The 12700-nt window shown below is 39.7% G+C and overlaps 1 non-coding gene across 1 annotated transcript; it reads right to left on the reverse strand.

Annotated features, from left to right (window-relative positions):
• Positions 1 to 3214: 3214 nt before the first annotated feature.
• On the reverse strand, positions 3215 to 3321 carry LOC141722518 (small nucleolar RNA R71). The gene has a single exon (XR_012575535.1). It is a non-coding gene; the product is annotated as a small nucleolar RNA R71 (small nucleolar RNA).
• Positions 3322 to 12700: the final 9379 nt, after the last annotated feature.

Genomic DNA, 12700 nt, shown 5'->3' on the forward strand with positions numbered 1-12700 from the left:
GGGGTGTAAGTTGACAGAGAAAATAATGTAGACCCAAATCGCAAAAATGAAAATAAAAGTGAGTTACAAACTGTCAATTACTCTAATTATAATTGATTTATAATTGATTAAATCTTGTTTATGGCGTAATAATTAAACCGTCTAACCGATTTAAGCGAAATGAAGACCCTTAGACTCTGAAAAATGACCCGATTTTATTAAAAATAGTTATAAATCATAATTTCTTTTGAGAGCGAGTCGACTTATGATAATTAATTGTTTATAGACCCTCTTATTGATAAAAACGAGTCCAATAAATCTTGAAAAATTAGGAATCGAGCCAGATAATGTTTGTTAATACAAATATAGGTCTAGTATCAATTCTAAAAATATTTATAAGTCTAATTTAATTATGTGCTTTATGCGCTGCGTGATTTATTTGATTATGTGAACTCCATGTGTTAGATACTTATATGCGAGTCGCATGGGTAGACGATAAGGACTATATAATATCAATCCGAGATTACGTACATCGTAAGTCAACTAAACAAGTATCTTTCCTTGATAGATTCAACCTCAGCAAGGCGAATCAAGCTGGAGATAGAAGGCTGTGAATTACCCGAGGCGAAGTGCATACCAGGCAAGTTTTTTCCCTTATTCTAAGTTCAGAATAGTGAATCGCTTCCAACTTTCCATCACAGCTACACTTTGATAATTCTTGTTCATAAACACTGATACACAATCATTGATCCTTTGTTTCTATTTTATTTTGATTCTTGATTTCTCCTAATTCATTGAATCCTCCATTCCTATTACAATAATTATACACTTATATACATATATTATGATATATCCTGGTGTTGGCATACATCGAAAGCATACCGATTGTTCCGAATGCTAAGCTATGGACTGGATGGTTACGATACGGGCCGGGTATGAACCGAACCCTTGATTATTAGGCCATAGTGCCTGGGTACCCTATTTGTTGGTGGGGTCTATACAATTAGGTATAGATCCGCGCTATATCATGACTGATCAGCAGGTTATAGTGCATATGTTGGTTCTTGTGTCCAGTCTCGTTCATTTGGTACTCGCCAGTAATGACATTTATTGTTCGTTATAGAAACATATGGTTGTTCAAACCAGCAGATTACCAGTTCATTTATCTTTCTCTTTTTACTCTCTATATATATATTTGCAGGCTTGTTGAGCAATTTTGGCTCACCCTTATTATGGTTGTTCACCTTGTTTTTCAGTTAAGGTTGAGAATGAAACCCATCCGAACCCGAGTAGGCAAGAAGCAGGTCAAGATGCAGGACCCTCTAATTCCAAGAGTGTTTATCCCTATCCTAGAAGAGATATTTGAAATGTCAGAGCAGGTGTAACATGATAAGTGGTAGTTGTAATTTGAATAAGAGATATTTAGTTTAAAATTTAAATAGAGAACTGGTTTGTAATAAAGAGAGTTGTAAGGCAGTTTATTTAGAAATTATTGTAATAAAGTTGGTCTGTCATTTTTGTTTTCAATCCTTAACCTTGAAAAGATCCTGAGTAATAGTAGTAAGGGGTAATTATATGTGTATATTATAATTGTGCAGGTTCAGTAAGGTAGTCAGTATTCGAAATGCCCCAGATCTATACCCCGAATTTGGAGGGTGTTACAGATGTCATGCATCACATCCATCCTCCTTGCTAAACGCCTATACTGCGCCATGCTCCTACCAACTTCAACATCTGCTTCTGCTTCCTCCTGCTGCTGCGATGGCCCAACCTCTTCACCCAACTGAGATCTCTAAGTTGTTCTGCTCGTCTGAGTCACCCCAGCAGCTGGCGGTCCCCCTGGCAGATGGTCAAAAGAGTACCCAGGCCCTTTTAAATCAGGATTGACTCCATCCCACTCTTGCATCATCAACAAAATGGTACTATCAATGGAAGCACTCAGAATCTGGAGATGCTCATATGCTAGCCAATGAACACCGACTGCCACACACAACTTCGTCACAATGGACGCGTAGGGTATAGAACCCATAGTACTGCCTCGCAAAAATCTCAAAATCCTTTGGTGAATAACCATACCAAGGTCCATATAGTCCCCCTGCAGAATACCTCACAACAACCGTGCACGCTCCACAGTAACATCATGCACGTGAGAAGATGGCATGATGTTAGCACAAATGAAAGAATTCGATGCACGTGCAAACATGTTCATGCACGAAGCAGGAAACATGGAATAATCAGTTGTGCCCCTCTTGAACTTCCAGTGAGTCTCAGGCACACACAGAGTAACAACTATCAAATCCAAATCAAACTCCTCCGGAGTCTTCTCATTCCAAATATCCTGACCAGGCTTCCTCGCGGGCTGATCAATCACCCTCCTTATCGTTTCTACACTGTACTCCACTGTCATCCCCCTAACCATAGTGAAACCATTCGTCTCTGCCTTCACATTAGCATAAAACTGACGAACCACACTCATGGGCACAACAGTGGGTGCCTCACAAAAAGCAACCCAACCCATCTCCAAGATCATCTCCAACAACTTACCATCTTTCTCTGATGGCGGAAAACCACGTTCCTTGGCTATAGGTTTCGAGAGAAGCCTCGTATACTCTGCTTCATCCTCGGGAGTTGAAAACCCAGGCCTCACACCATCTACACTCGAAGAATCAGTGGTGCTGCTGCTTACTTGAGTTCGCTATCTTTTGGGTGCCATTGGGATTGAATAAGATAAAGCTGAACACTGGTCTCGTAAGAGAACACTGGATCAAGCTGAGGAAGAAGTTGTAGTCGAAAGGAAAGTTGAAGAAGAGATCTTATTTGAGAAAGAAGAAGAGGTTCTTATTGCAATGGAAGAACCAGAAGCAAATCCAAAAGCTCTGATGGACTACTCTCAACCGAAGATCAATGATATTCAGTCTAGCATTGTTCGACCAGCCATCTCGGCTAATACCTTTGAGATCAAGTCGAGCATGATTCAGATGATACATAACTCAGTTCAGTTTGGGGGTTCTCCGACAGAAGACCCCAATATGCACATCAGAGATTTCATCGAGATCTGCGACACTTTCAAGTTCAGTGGAGTTTTTGAAGATGCTATTAAGTTGAGGCTTTTCCATTCTCTATGCGGGATAAAGCTAAGTACTGGTTACATTCTCTACCACCAGGGTCTATCACCAGATGGGAGGATCTTGCTCAGAAGTTCTTAACCAAATTATATCCTATAGCGAAGATTGCTGTAATCAGAAACACACTTACTCAATTTGCTCAGCAATCTGGAAAATCTTTATGCGAGGTGTAGGATCGATATAAGGAGATGCTTAGGAAGTGTCCTCATCATGGGATACCTGACGGATGATCATTAACTGTTTCTATAATGGTTTGGGTGCTACTTCTCGACCCATGCTTGATGCAGCATCAGGAGGAGCCTTGTGGGCTAAAAGATACGATGAAGCTTATGAATTGATTGAACTCATGGCTGCTAATGAGTACCAGAATCCTACTCAGCGACTATCTCAGGGTAAGGTAGCAGGAATTCTGGAGTTGGATGCAGCTACTGCTATAGTTGCTCAACTTAATGCTTTGACGATGAAGGTGGATTCTCTGTCTAATTATAGATTTAATTAGATCACTAGTGTCTGTGAGCTTTGTACTGGTGCCCATAAGACTGATCAGTGTGCCATTTCTAGTGAATCAGCTCAGTTTGTGAGCAACTTTCAGAGGTCGCAGCAACCTGTACCAGCCACCTATCATCCTAACAACCATAATAATCCTAAGTTTAGTTGGGGCAACACTCAGAATGCGGTTCAACAGCCTTATCAGCAGTATCCAGCAAAGTGGTACAACCCCCTAGTTTTCAACAACCGTAATATGCACCAAGGCAACAACTTCAGCTGCAATAGTCAAATGAAAAATCTGAATTGGAGGAGTTGAGGCTCATGTGCAAGAGCCAAGTGGATTCTATCAAGACCTTGGAAAATCAAATTGGGCAAATTGCCAATACCTTGTTAAATTGTCAACCCGGTACACTTCCTAGTCACACTGAAGTACCAGGAAAGAGGGAAGCAAAGGAGCAGGTAAAGGCAATTACATTAATGTCTGGGAAGGTTGTAAACCCTGAACATTCGCATAGTTCGGATGAAGAAGTTGTGGCTGAATAAGAAGTGCAAAAGATACTGAAGTGGAACCAAGGAAGACTACTATTGAACACACTCCTCCTGAGGGTAATACAGGGGAGATTCAGATCTATCCTCCACCTCCCTTTCCTAAGACGCTGTAGAAGAAAAAGTTGGATAAGCATTTTGAGAAGTTTCTGGAGGTGTTCAAGAAACTTCATATGAACATACCTTTCGCTGAAGCTCTTGAACAAATTCCTAGTTATGTGAAGTTTATGAAAGGTATTCTCTCTAGGAAGAAGAAGCTTGATGACTTAGAGATATTTGCTCTCATGGAGGAATGCAGTGTTGTGCTGCAACAGAAGTTGCCTCTGAAGCTTAAAGATCCTGGAAGCTTCACTATTCCTTGCACTATTGAAAAAGTGTCATTTGACAAATGCTTATATGACTTGGGAGCAAAGCCAGCCAAAGAAAAGAGGGATATACATCAATATGATGCCTTTGTCAATCTTCAAGAAGTTGGACTTACCGGATCCGAAGCCTACTTATATGACTTTGCAGTTGGCCGATCGTTCTATTACTTATCCACGAGGCATTGTTGAGGATGTTTTGGTCAAGGTGGACAAACTCATATTTCCTGCTGATTTTGTAATTCTTGATTTCGAGGAGGATAAGAAGATTCCATAATCTTGGGAAGACCTTTCTTGGCGACTGGTCGAACCTTGATAGATGTGTTGAAAGGTGAGCTCACCATGTGAGTGCTGGATCAGGATGTTACTTTTAACGTGTTCAATGCTATGAAATTCCCTACGGAAAATAAGGAGTGCTTAAAGGTGGAGTTGGTCGATTATGTGGTGACTTCAGAACTTGATCAATTGCTAGGGTCTGATGCCTTTGGAAAAGGCCTTGTTGGGGAATTCTGACAGTGAAAATGATTAAGGTGATGAGGAGTTACAATATTTGAATGTTTCTCCTTGGAAGAGGAAGATGGATATGCCTTTTGAATCTCTTGGAATGGAGGAGCTGAACAAATCTCCTAAGAGCCTCAAGCCATCTATTGAGGAAGATCCTACACTTGAGCTTAAACCATTTCCTGAACATTCAAGGTATGCTTTTTTAGGTGATACATCTACGTTGCCTGTTATTATTGCATCTGACTTTTTAGATAGTGATGAGGAAAAACTCTTGAGAATTCTGAGAGAGTTCAAATCGGCGATTGGATGAAGATATTAAGGGAATCAGTTCTTCTTATTGTATGCATAAAATTCTGCTAGAAGAAGGTAGCAAGCCTATTATTGAGCAACAAAGAAGGCTTAACCCTATTATGAAGGAAGTTGTGAAGAAGGAAATTCTAAAGTAGCTGGATGCAGGGATCATCTATCCCATTTCTGATAGTTCTCGGGTGAGTCCAATTCAGTGTATACCAAAGAAAGGAGGTATCACAGTTGTTACTAATGAGAAGAATGAGCTCATTCCTACTTAAACAGTCAAGGGGTGGAGAGTTTGCATGGATTACAGGAAGCTGAACAAGGCCACAAGAAAAGATCACTTTCCTCTGCCGTTTATTGATCAGATGCTTGACAGATTGGCTGGGCATGAGTACTACTATCTTCTGGATAGCTATTCGGGCTATAATTAAATCTGCATTGCTCCAGAAGATCAGGAGAAGACTACTTTCACTTTTCCATTTGGTACTTTTGCCTTTAGAAGGGTTTCTTTTGGTTTATGTGGGGCACCTGCCACATCTCAGAGATGTATGATGGCCATCTTCTCTGACATGATTGGTCAGAATGTGGAGGTGTTCATGGACGATTTCTCTGTGTTTGGCAATTCATTTGATGAGTGCTTGGAAAATCTTGGCGACTTTCTTAAAAGGTGTGTTAAGACCAATCTGGTTCTCAACTGGGAGAAATGTCACTTTATGGTGCGACAGGGCATTATTCTTGGTCATAAGGTCTCTAGTAAGGGTCTTGAGGTGGAAAAAACCAAGGTGAGGGTCATTGAAAATCTTCCTCCACCAAATTCTGTTAAGGGAGTTCGCAGCTTTCTTGGTCATGCGGGTTTCTATAGGCGGTTCATCAAAGAATTCTAAAAAATTTTTAAGCCTTTGTGCAATATTCTGGAGAAGGATGTCCCGTTCAAGTTTGATGACGAGTGCCTAGCTGCTTTTGAGTTCTTGAAGAAGAGTTTAATCATGGCACCTGTCATAACTGCACCTGATTGGAATGAACCTTTTGAGATGATGTGCGATGCAAGTGACTATGCAGTTGGAGCAGTTCTTGGGCAGAGAAAGAACAACATATTTCATGTGGTCTACTAATCTAGTAAAACCCTAAATGGTGCTCAACTGAATTATACTACTACTGAGAAAGAACTTTTGGCCATTGCCTACGGTTTTGAGAAGTTTCGATCTTATCTGCTTGGGACGAAGGTGACAGTTTTCACTGATCATGCTGTGATTCGATATCTCATCTCGAAGAAGGACTCGAAGCCTAGATTGATCAGATGGGTTCTTTTGCTTCAGGAATTTAAGTTGGAGATCAAGGACAGAAAGGGTACTGAGAATCAAGTTGATGATCATCTCTCTCGTTTGGAAGATCCAAGTGCAACCTCACTGGATAAGACATTGATAAATGAGTCTTTTCCCGATGAGCAGTTGTTTGGAGTGCCAGAGGAAGAACCGTGGTTTGCAGACAATATGAACTACCTTGTGAGTAATATCATGCCTCCCGACCTGTCGTATGCTCAAAGGAAGAAGTTTCTTCATGAGGTGAAGTGGTACATGTGGGATGAACCGTATCTGTTTACACAAGGAGCTGACCAAATCATCAGGAGATGTCTTCCGTATAGCGAAAGGGGGGGATCTTGCGAGGCTGTCATTCAACTATTTATGGAGGCCACTATGGTGGAGAGAAGGCAACAGCTCGTGTCCTTCAATCAGGATTCTTCTGGCCTATATTGTTTAAGGATGCACATCACTTTGTTTTGAAGTGTGATCGATGCTAGCTTGTAGGTAATATGTCCAAGAGGGATGAGATGCCTCTTAATGTGCTTCTCGATGTTAAAGTCTTCAATGTATGGGGAATAGACTTCATGGGGCCGTTTGTCTCTTCTTGCAATAATTAGTATATCTTGTTGGTGGTTGATTATGTATCGAAATGGGTGGAAGTCAAGGCTTTGCAGATAAATGATGTGAATGTGGTGCTTAATTTTCTTCATATGCAGATATTCACGAGATTTGGGACTTCGAGAGTCATAATCAGTGGTGAGGGATCACATTTTTGCAATCACAAATTCACTGCCATGATGCAAAGGTATAATGTGAATCATCCCATTGCTACAACTTATTATCCTCAGACGAATGGTCAAGCTGAGGTATCTAACAGAGAGATCAAGCTCATTTTAGAGAAAGTTATGTGTCCATCGAGAAAATATTGGTCTTTGAAGCTTGATGAAGCTGTCTGGCGTATAGAACAACATACAAGACTCTGTTGGGTATGTCGCCATTTCAGTTGGTTTATGGTAAGGGGTGTCATTTACCAATGGAGCTAGAGCATAAAGCGTATTGGGCTTTGAAGAATTTGAACCTCGATTTGGATGTAGCTGGAAAGAGGAGGATGCTTCAATTGAATGAACTCGACGAGTTTCAAATTCAAGCATATGAAAACAACAAAATGTATAAGGAGAAAGTCAAGAGGTGGCACGATAGGGGTCTAGTACTCAAATCATTTATGCCAGGGCAACAAGTTCTTTTATTTAACTCTCGTCTCCGTCTTTTATCTGGAAAGTTGAAGTCGAGGTGGTCAGGGCCGTTTGTTGTCAAAACTGTGTTTCCACATTGAGCGGTGGAGATTTTTGAGAATGATCCGAGCCAAGCATTCAAGGTAAATGGTCAGAGATTAGAGCATTTCTATGGTGACACGGCAAACTGCAAGATGGTTAGTGCCGTTTTATTGTCCGTTTGATCTCTCATTTCTACGTCAAGCTAACGACGTAAAGCAAACGCTTCTTGGGAGGCAACCCAAGTTTGTTGTACATTAGTAGATAGAGGAAGAAGAAAGAAAGGAGAAAAGCACAAAAAAATAAAAAAAAATAAAACATTTCAGGGCCAACTACAGTAGCACGGCGCGCCCCTATGCATAACAAATACATGAACCTATGCTAGCATGGCAAGTTCTAAACCCTTAAATTCACTTTCGCTTCATTATAGATTAACACACTATCTTATATGTTCGCGACGCTCACAAGACGAATAAGCACAACCAAAACTAGGTTATCATACAATCACCACACACTAAGGTATCGAAAGAAGTTAACTAAGGAAATCCATAAATTAATCCGTTAAAACCCCACGATAACGATTAGCCCATAATCGGACTCATCATCAACGTGGATTTCGATGAAAGCATGGTATAATAAACGTAGTCTTTATACTTAATAAAACCAAGTACGAAACAAAAGTAAAGGTTCAAGAATAAGAAAACTAGCATACAAAGTTACAATTTAAAACAAAGAATCACAAGAATAAACTAGATTTTCTTCTCCATGGTTGAATTATGCTCTACGGTCTTCTTACGCCTTCTCCTTAGCTCTGGTACATCTCCTTATGAAAAATGACCTTTATTTATGTATATATAGCATCCCATGCATAGTAGAAGTCCATCCAATCAAAAGTCCACAAGAATCAGGATTTTAATTCTCGTCCTGGCGCGGGCGCGCGCTTGACCTGCGTGGGCGCGCTGTGTTTCTGTTCCTCGGGCGCGGGCGCGCGCTATCAGAGCACGGGCGCGCCGGTCTTCTGGAAAACTTCTTTTATCTTCTTTTCTTGCTACAATGAGTTGGTCTTCATGAGTCTTTATTCCTGGACACTATCCTAACACCATATTATCATCAAATCAATGCTAATTTACTTGAATTCCGGATTAATGCCTGAAATGTAAAAACACTACAAAACACATTAAAACACCAACAACTTGAGTACAAACACACCAATTCAAAGCTTAATGGAGCGTTATAAAGTGTCATAAATGCCACTCAACATACCCCCAAACTTGAATCGATGCTTGTCCTCAAGCATAAACAGACTCAAAGAACAAGAAACAAAAATGCATGAATGCAACTATATGAATGCAATGATCCCCATAGAATAACTAAACCAATCAACAAGCAAGATCTCAACAGATGCGGTTATTGACATAAAGATCAATCAAACCCCACAAATTAACCTACAAACCTGAGACGTACATGTGTGCAAATGCTTACAGATATACCATCATAACTAGATCAATAATCATGACTCACTACTTATCAAAGCAATCGCAAGGTTATAGATAAAATAAAGCTAGACTCAAAATAACTTATAACACTTCAATTCTTATATTGGAATTTTATATGGATTCATGCTTTTATTCTCAACAAAATAACACAGATATGCTTATTTGACCGTGTAATGAGTGAGGTCCACAAAAGACTTATACAATAGTTACCATGTAGAGAGCGTTAGGTTAGCGGATCCCAGACTATAAATGCCTTAGGTCACTAGGCACAAAGTCCCCTAAGAACTTAATAACTCGAGTACTAAAGAGCCCACTCGTGATCAATTATACATAACACTTAATATTTTTTTCCTTTTCTTTTTCTCTTTTCTTTTTCTTTTTCTCTTTTCTTTTTCTTTTTCTTTTTCTTTTTCTTTTTCTCTTTTCTTTTTCTTTTTTTTCACAAATTTCTGAATGAGTGCGTTTCGCTCCATCTCGCTCAACCCTAGACTACTCATATAAATATGAGCCGGATACTAGCCAATTGGCACCGAGCCACAACAACTAGCAATGAAATTCAATTTTCTCCATTTTTTAAAAAATCCATGTTATTTTATTATTAAGAGAATATCTTAAATTTTTAATATAAACAAGCGATTAAACCTCGACAATCAAATAAACCATAACCATGATCTAGCACTCAAGCAACCTATAAGACTTAGTGAAATACAATTGTCTCTAGTATGCAAATCAACTTGATAAGGCTTAACATCACTAAATACGACATTACTACACTAGCATCAATATCACAAATCAATCGGAAATATCATCTACGGGATCATGTTATTATGCACTATCGTTCTATTTGATTTCAATTGTTTTTACGTCTTTATATGCATCACCCTTATTGTTTAATTTAAAAACTCGACCGCATATGTGAACAGAATGTCATGTGACACCCTATCCTCGAATTATCTTATTGTTCATACCTGTTTTGATAAAACTTTTATTTCAGGATCATGCCACCCAAAAAGAAGAACCCAACAACCACATCTACCACATATCCTAATATTCTTCGATTACTGGAAACCTTACAATAGCAAACAAATGATATAGCTCAACAACAAAGAACTCTTCAACAACAATTTGAAAACCAAGATAACCGTGAACCACACCAACCACCTGATCCACCGGTACCACCTCGACAAGTTGTCACTTTCAAAGCTTTTCAGAATGTGAATCCACCTACATTTCATGATACCACTGACCCAGTAATAGCTAACACAAGGATTAAGGAAATGGAAAGAGCTTTTAAATTGGTACAGTTAGGGGACGACCAGAAGACACCCTATGCTACTTACTTCCTGAAGGGCGAAGTCATTTATTGGTGGGATTCAGTGAAAGCGATGGAGGAAAATCAGCAAGTTTCTTGGGAAAGGTTTAAGAAGTTATTTCTGGACAAGTATTACCCTAAGTACATGCAGAATCAGATGGAGCTTAAATTTCTTGAACTAAAGCAAGGGAGCATGACTATATTGGAGTATGAGAAGAAGTTTATGGAGCTGTCAAGATTTGTGACAAAGTATACCAACAGTGAAGAGGAAAAAGCAAAGAGATTCCAACAAAGATTAGAGTCTTAGATCAGAGATAGAGTGGCTATATTTGAGCTTGATACTTATGCAGGAGTAGTACAGAAAGCTGCTCTGATTGAGAGTAATGGGATGCAGTCAAGGAAGGAAAGAGATAATAAGAAGATGAAGGTTCCATTTTACGGAGAGAAGTCTGAAGCTGGAAGCTCACAAGGCAGGAGTGTGAAAAGGATTGGATTCCACAAAGGTGGGAATTTTCAGAAGAAGGGAAATTTGAATAAAAGATAAGAATGAAAAGGGAACAACCAGGCAAGCCAAGGGCAAATTGGAGAAAATAGATTTCAGAGGCCAGAGTGCAAGCATTGTGGAAAAAGACACCCCGGAGTGTGTAATAAGTTGAACATGACATGTTATAGATGCAACCAGAAGGGACATTTGGCTAACGAGTGTAAGATGCCGAAGCCTGGAGTCACATGCTACAAGTGTGGAAAGACTGGACACATAGCTAGGGAGTGCAAGTCAACTGGACCAGTCAGATCTCTGATGAACGTGGCAAGCACCAGTGCAAGCATACCAGCTGAGGTATTGGAATTACCTCCACCACCTACAACAACTCCGCAAGCAATGGCAAGGACATTGGATTTAAAAATGAAGGATGCTGTTCAGAATTCTGAGGTGATAGCAGGTACACTTTTATTAAATAATGTCGAAGCGAAAGTATTGATTGATTCTGGAGCGATGAGATCTTTTATATCAGAAACTTTTGTTGATAAACTTCAATGTGATAAAATGGCTATAAAAGAGGTAGTAAATGTGGTGATTGCGAATCAAGAGAAGATTTCGGTGAGTCAACTCTGTCCTAAGTGTGAGATTGATATCTCGGGATATAAATTTTTAGCCGACTTGATACTTTTCAAGTTGGGGAAGTTCGATATAATCTTAGGCATGTATTGGTTAGGGAAGAACAACACTCAGATAAATTGTAAGTCCAAGAAGGTGTACTTAAATACGGAGAATGGAGAGAAAGTAGTATTTAAGGGGCAGAGGCAAGAACGACTGTTTCTTGCAATCGTTCAGGCTAAGAAGTTGCTTAGGAAAGGTTGCGAGTCGTTCCTAGCTTGTGTAGTAGATTCAGAAAGAGACGGCCTCAGCATAGAAGATATTCCCGTAGTCAACAAATTTCTAGATGTGTTTCCAGATGAACTACCAGGTTTACCGCCAGATCGACAAATCGAGTTTGAGATCAACTTAGCTCCAGGCACGGAACCAGTTTCGAAGGCCCCATATAGGATGGCACCAGCAGAAATGAAAGAGTTGGAAAGTCAGCTACAAGAATTGTTAGACAAAGGAGTGATAAGGCCAAGTACGTCGTCATGGGGAGCACTTGTTCTGTTCGTAAAGAAAAAAGATGGAAGCATGAGGTTATGTATAGATTATCGGGAGTTGAATAAGGTGACGATTAAGAACCGGTACCCGTTACCAAGAATAGATGACTTATTTGATCAGCTAAAGGGAGCAAAGTGCTTTTCCAAGATTGACTTAAGATCAGGATACCATCAATTAAAGATCAAAGAAGAAGGCATCCCAAAGACAACATTCAGGACAAGATACAGACATTATGAATTCTTAGTAATGCCCTTGGGTTGACTAATGCTCCGACAGCATTTATGGATCTGATGAACCAGGTAATTAAAAAGTATTTGGACAAGTTTGTAATGGTATTTATTGATGACATTCTTATTTATTCAAAGTCGGAAGAAGAACA

The sequence above is a fragment of the Apium graveolens genome, chromosome 4 (genome assembly GCF_009905375.1).
Source record: "Apium graveolens cultivar Ventura chromosome 4, ASM990537v1, whole genome shotgun sequence".
Lineage (NCBI taxonomy): Eukaryota > Viridiplantae > Streptophyta > Magnoliopsida > Apiales > Apiaceae > Apium > Apium graveolens.